Below are 6,512 nucleotides of genomic sequence, written 5' to 3'. Positions count from 1 at the left end.
TTTAACCTTTATATGGGTTCACCTATCGTACTGCTAATACCCAAAATGCAGACAAATCTCATAGCTTCCCTGTTCCCATCTGCAGGAACATGAAAATATCAAGCAAATCATTTCTGCACAGTGAGACATTATCTCCACGGACAAAAAACTGAAATCCTCCTTGGGCACATCTCCCACCTTCTGCTACAAAAAAAACGAAAACTTTTCAAGCATTGTTTGAGATCAGAGACACACCGCTTCTTTTAGACAACAGCAGCATAACCACAGCCCCCAAAGGGATGTTCACCTGCTGCAATTGTGTCTCTTGCAAACGCATCTTGGTGGGGCAAGAATTCATTTTCCAATATTGCTCCCTCAAAATCTGCTCCCAAAGATTTTATTTTTGTCACACCAGTTCCGTGGTCTATGCAGCAGTATGCGACTCTTGCCTAGCATTTTACATCATCAAAACCACCAGGAAATTCAGACCGCATCAAAGAACACCTAGGAACAGTAAGATCCCATAATCCCAGCAATGCCCTAGGAAAATACAGTACTAGTTGCACTGGATTCACAGTGTTCAACATTTTTTTGTACTTTAACAAATAGCTCCGTTTTTCGGAGACACGGACTCCCTACTTGAAGTCAGGGAGCTCAAATGGCAATTCAGGCTGAATGCAGAAATAATACCAGGACTAAATGAGAATTTGGATGTAAATGTGCTTTGAAGTGGCGTAGATAACACTCTACAGCCGCTCCTAGCAAACTTCACTGTAAACTTGCACTAAAGCATTACATCACAAGTTGTTACCTTAATTTAAATATTTGTTTCTCATTGGCGTAAATTAAATGTATTGTAATTAGCTACTCAGCCCAGCTCACATTACCGATTGGTTAATTCCTCCACCTAATTTAAATATATGTACTTTTTAAGTGAATTGCCTTGGCACAGTATTTCATTCTGAAGAAGATCTTTACATCAATAAAGATTGAAAGCGCTAAATCCCGAAGTTACGCTCCATGTCTTTGTCCTTCACTAGATGCTCAGGAAGTTTTTTTACTTAATAGTTTTTTTGTACTTCTCTCTCTCTCTTGTTGGTTCTTCAGTTTTTGTATACAGCTATATATAGATGTATATGTGTATGTATGTATGTATATGTGTGTGTGTGTGTGTGTGTGTGTGTGTGTGTGTGTGTATATATATATATATATATATATATATATATATATATATATATATATATAAATATATATTAATGTATGTATTTTAAACTTCTACAGTAGAGTTCCTTTAAATAAAAATTTTGCTCACTAGAAGGTTACATGTCTGTTGAATAAGATGGGTGGACTTGGAAATCTGCATTTAAGGATTTTTCTCCACGTGGGGTTGTTTAGGCAATAATATAATTTTTAGACAGAATGAAATATAAATTTGTGAGTTGTGACACCTGTGTTCCAGTGTGGCTTGTATTGTATTGTGTTCCACCTCTCAGTGAATATCACTATCTCACTTTTTTATTTCTTTTGAAAGCCTTTTGTTACAAATCCTGTCTATTTCCAGAGATGCATTCTGTTGAACCAATTGGAAAACATACTTTGTAATGTGGTTTTGATTCACTAGAGACATCTTGCAAGGCTGCTGTCACTGGGTCTGTACTTAGAAGGCATGCTTGGCTTATGGAGCAATCTTTGCTGGATTATGTTAAAGCTAAATTGCTGGATGCTCCCTTAAACCAAGACCGCCTGCTTGGCAACAAAGCAGAAGTAGTACTTAAAAAGATGGAGGAAAAAGCTAAATCAATGCAAACTGTTAAAGATTTCCTGCAAGTACAGCCTCCCAGATATAGTAGGCATTGACTCTCTAAAAATTGGTCCTTTCCTGCCTCTTTCATGCCTTCTCAGTCCAAACCCAGAACCAGCAGAACACCCAGGCCTCAGTCCCAAGGTACTCACAGGGTTAAGCAGTGGGGGGCTCCCACTTCCAAAGCAGGGAGTGGTAAGACTCTCCCATATGGTAAACTGTCTCAATAACTTAACTTTAAATCTTCCAAGCCCTGCACAACTGACTGTTCGCTTAAAGGGAAAGATTGCCCGGCAGTCAAAAAACTGGGAACTCATTATCCAGGGCATATGGGTTTTAAATATAGTTTCTGAAGGATACATATTCCACTTTCACTCCTTACCAATCCCAAAAGGTTGGCCAGACCTACCCCCAAATCAGTAGGCAGAAGCTCAAAAGCATATTCTTGCTGTCGAGCATTAGGGCTATTCAACCTGTTCCAGAAGAGGAAAAGGGGCAGGGTTTCTACTAGATACTTTTTCTGGTGCCCAGAAAAGATGACAGCTGGCGTCCTGTACTGGACTGATCTCTGTCCTGAACACATTTTTGGTGATTCCAAAATTCAAGATGCTAACTCTCCACTAGATGCTTCCTATGCTAGGCAAGGATGCCTGGTTGGCAATACTGGATTTAAGGAAAGCCTACCTGCAGAACCAATAAGGGTATCTTGCAGAAGATACCTACGCTTCAAAGCAGGCTACATGCACCATCAGTTCTCTGCACTGCCTTTTGTCTTATCTACTGCACCCAGGGTGTTCACAAAATGCCTATCCCCAGTCATTCCTTTTTGCAGGCAAAGAAATATCCAAAGATATCCATACCTGGATGATTGTCAAATTCAGGCAGAAAGCCAGGACATACTATTGAATCATCTGGGTTTTGTACAGAAATTGCTTACTTCTCTGGAGTGCACCATAAACGACAATAAATCGCATCTTGTAACCTGTCAACGAATTGTATTCTTGGGAGCAAGCATGAGCACAACTTCTCAGTTGGCTTTTCTCACGCCAGAAAAACAAGGTCATTTGACAACCATTCAAAACATATATATTCATCCAACCAGACATTTTAAACTATATTCCAATACTTATTCAGATTGCAAGACTACTGACGTCATTTACTTTTGTTTTTGCCAGCAATGTCTTGCCTTCTACGTTGGCAAAACTAATAGGCTTTCTAAAGACAGAATTTTAGAACATATCCGTGACATTAGGAATAATAAGCAAACAAATGCACTTGCTAATCATGTTATGTGCACAGATTCTTCTCATTCCTTCAAATTCTTTGTCTTGCAACACATATATAGAAATCTGAGAGGTGGAGATATAGAAAATGTTAGAGAGCCATGAACAGAAATGGATACTGAAACTTCATGCAGAAAGATACCCAGGCCTCACTGGTACCACCTCTTTGATTCCATTCTTCAAAGCTAGACACCTTAAACATTGACAGTTTTTATTGTTCATTTTTATTGTTACTTTTATTATGTTACATTTTATGTATATGCAAATGTATTTTATGCAGCATTTATTCAGCATTTTATATGTTATTCATGCCATTACTATGCTCATGTTGTAACTGTCTCTTTTAATAACTTTTGGTGTATGACATCATTAATTCATGAGATAATTGGTTTGTTACCTATTTAAGCAGTGCTATTCACTTTATCTTTGTCTGATGAAGCAACTATTGTTGCGAAAGTGCTCTGTCTTTTACTTTTTGTTTTCATTAAATGTTATTGTGAGTTACCTTGGTGCATTGTGTTTACATTTGACAACCTACTTCAAACTACTGGCCACAAAGACCCAGCTGTCTGCAAGGAAAATACTGCAAGCCCTGGGGTTCATGGCCTCCTGCATTCTACTAATTCCGTCTGCAAGACTGCGTATGAGGAAACTACAATGATATCTAAAAAGCCTATGGTGTCAACATTCTCAGGATCTAGAAGCAATGATTCCTATCATTCCTTGTCTACAGATTGGGTAGACACCTGTCACCAAAACAAGGGACTGCCATTCACTCTACCCCCTGCCGCCCAAACCCTAACAGACTCATCAGACTTTGCATGCGGGGCTCACTTGGCAGGTAAGTGCATTCAGGTCAAATGGAACCCAAATCAAATGCAACTGCACATCAGTCAAAAACAATGTTAGCTGTACAGAATTCTCTGACATCCTTAAAGGACCACATCCTTCCAGGACAATTCATGGTAAAGACGGACATCACTTTTATGTGGCACATAAACAAACGGGGGGAACCCACTCATACCCTCTCTGCAGACAAGCCATGGCTCTGTTGAACACAGCTTTGAGCTACCAAGTGCACCTACAGGCTCAGTTCCTGTTAGGAAAGCTAAACACACTGGCAGACCTAAGCAGAAATCTCATGGACCCACATGAGTGGAAACTGGAACCAAAGATATTCAACATGTTGAGAAAGAAATGGGGGAGCCCATATATAGACCTGTTTGTCTCCCCCCAGAACTACCAATTGGAAAAATTCTGCACTAGGACTCCCCACAAACAAGCTTGGAGTGTGGATGCCCTCTCCTTCACATGGAAAAACCTGGAAAAATCTTTCAGTTTATGCCTTTCTCTCTCTGCCTCTTCTCTCCTAGGTACTACTAATCATAAAACAGGACATACCAAGGTTGATGCTGATTGCACCAGACTGGCCACGCCAACACTGGTACCCCCTTCTACGCACTGTGTCCCTCCTGGCACCATGGCACCTGCCTCAGACCTCTGACCTGCTGTCCCAGCAGGAGGGCCAGATTCTACACCCCCCACCTTCAAACCCTGAACCTGGCAGCCTGGCTAGTAGTTACCTAATCTCTCCATTACCATCTCTCATTAAGCAAGTGTTGGATGTGATTCTGGAGGCAAGGAGGTCTAGTACTAGAGTCCCCTATGCTGAAAAATCTAAAATATTTTGTTCCTGAAACCAAACTCAGGGGATGGGCACAGCAATGCCCAATTTACCTCAGATTCTTCAATACTTAACTGAGATGCTGCAGAAGGGCCTCTCCTTTACCTCCATCAAAATTCATGCATCAGCCATTTCAGCTTATTACAAAACAGAACCCCTGCTCTTCTGTCATCCACTGCTGAAATAGTTCCTTAGGTGGGCCAAAAACTTAAGACCACCCAGGAGAGCCCCTACTGCAGCCTGGGACCTTAACTTTGTATTGGAAAAACTCACTCTACCTCCTTTTGAGCCAGCTGCAAATGCAGAGTTGAAGTTCCTTACTTGGAAAACAGCCTTCCTTTTAGCCATCACTTCAAGAAGGTTGTGTGAATTACAGGACTTCGTGGCAGTGGAGCCTTTCATCATTTTTCATGCAGACAATGTGTCCCTCAGGACCAATCACTCCTTCATGCCCAATGTGGTATCCAGTATGGCCCATAATCAGTCCATTCATCTGCCAACCTTATTGTTTACTCCACAGAACAAAGGGGAGTGAATACTGCACTCCTTAGATGTGCACAGACAACTTTGATTTTATTTGAACAGGACTAAACCTCTCAGGAAATCTGAACAACTGCTGGTTGCATTTGCTGCAGGGGCAGAGGGGAAGGCCATTTCAAAAGCAAACCATTTCTAAATGGATACGCCACTGCATTAATTTCTGCTGTAAGCACCATGGATAACCTACCCCACAGGGGATTAGACCACATTCAGCCAGGGCTGCATCTACCTCTACAGCCTTTCTCAGAGGTGTCCTTACTAGGGGCATCCTAGAAGCTGCTGTCTGGAGTTCTGTACATACCTTCAAGCATTGCCATTTGCCAATTTTCTCTAAATCCAGAGTTGGCTTTACCACTGCAGTCTTGCATGACCTTATTGCTGGTCCTAATGCTATCTAATTATCTCTTCCCATCCTTAGCTTTTGGAATCTACCCAAATGTTATGACTGCAACAGTGAAACATTAAGAACATAGTACAATTGTGTACACTTACCATAAATGCAGATGTTCGAGTGTATTCACTGTTGCTGTCCAAGTTACCCTCTCTCCAGCCCCCTGACTTCTATTGGCTATGCCTTTATTCTTACTATGTTTAAAGCTTTTTGGTTTATTTGCTTTTTTGTTGTATGTGTAACCTTATGTACATATAATTGCTTCCCATTATGGGGGCACCTGACATCTGGGGCAAGAAATACTGATGTAATGGCGTCAGCTGCATGCTTTATACCCCTGACTACCTGACGTCATGGAAGATGAGACAGCAACTGGCCTTGGGACCCAAGACTTTGTTAATCAGGCCGACTGAGGGCTACTGCAAGCAGATAACCCAAATGTGATGACTGCAACAGTGAATACACTCTAACATCTACATTTATGGTAATTGTACACAATTGTACTTTCCTTTTTGTTTCGTGGGAAGGAAGCGCTTGGGAGAGGTGGAAGCTGTCAAGCCCATTTGTTCATATGTTGGAGTGTCAGTTGAACCTCTGTTGTGTGGTGATAGTTGGAGAGTAGTGAGGCTGCCCGCTTGATAGTCATGGGGGGACAGAACCTGCTTCCTTTCCACATGAGACCATCCCTCGCAGCAACTTCTCTGACCCCGAGAGTTTTGTTTTCAAAGGTGAAGTGTGCCACCAAAGCCGTGTTCCCTTTAAAGATTTGCTCTCCCATGTTTGCATTTGTTTTAATACACTGACAGCTTGGGATTGGCTGGCTCAAACTCCAAG

General features: G+C 41.5%; 1 protein-coding gene across 1 annotated transcript in view; it reads left to right on the top strand.

Moving 5' to 3' along the window:
* The window catches only part of CENPE (centromere protein E), a 3,008,010-nt gene that overhangs the window by 314,720 nt on the left and 2,686,778 nt on the right, over nucleotides 1–6,512 (top strand). The window lies entirely within an intron of this gene.

The sequence above is a fragment of the Protopterus annectens genome, chromosome 2.part1 (genome assembly GCF_019279795.1).
Source record: "Protopterus annectens isolate FY-2018-M chromosome 2.part1, PAN1.0, whole genome shotgun sequence".
Lineage (NCBI taxonomy): Eukaryota > Metazoa > Chordata > Ceratodontiformes > Protopteridae > Protopterus > Protopterus annectens.
This window is presented reverse-complemented; position numbering and strand designations above follow the sequence as displayed.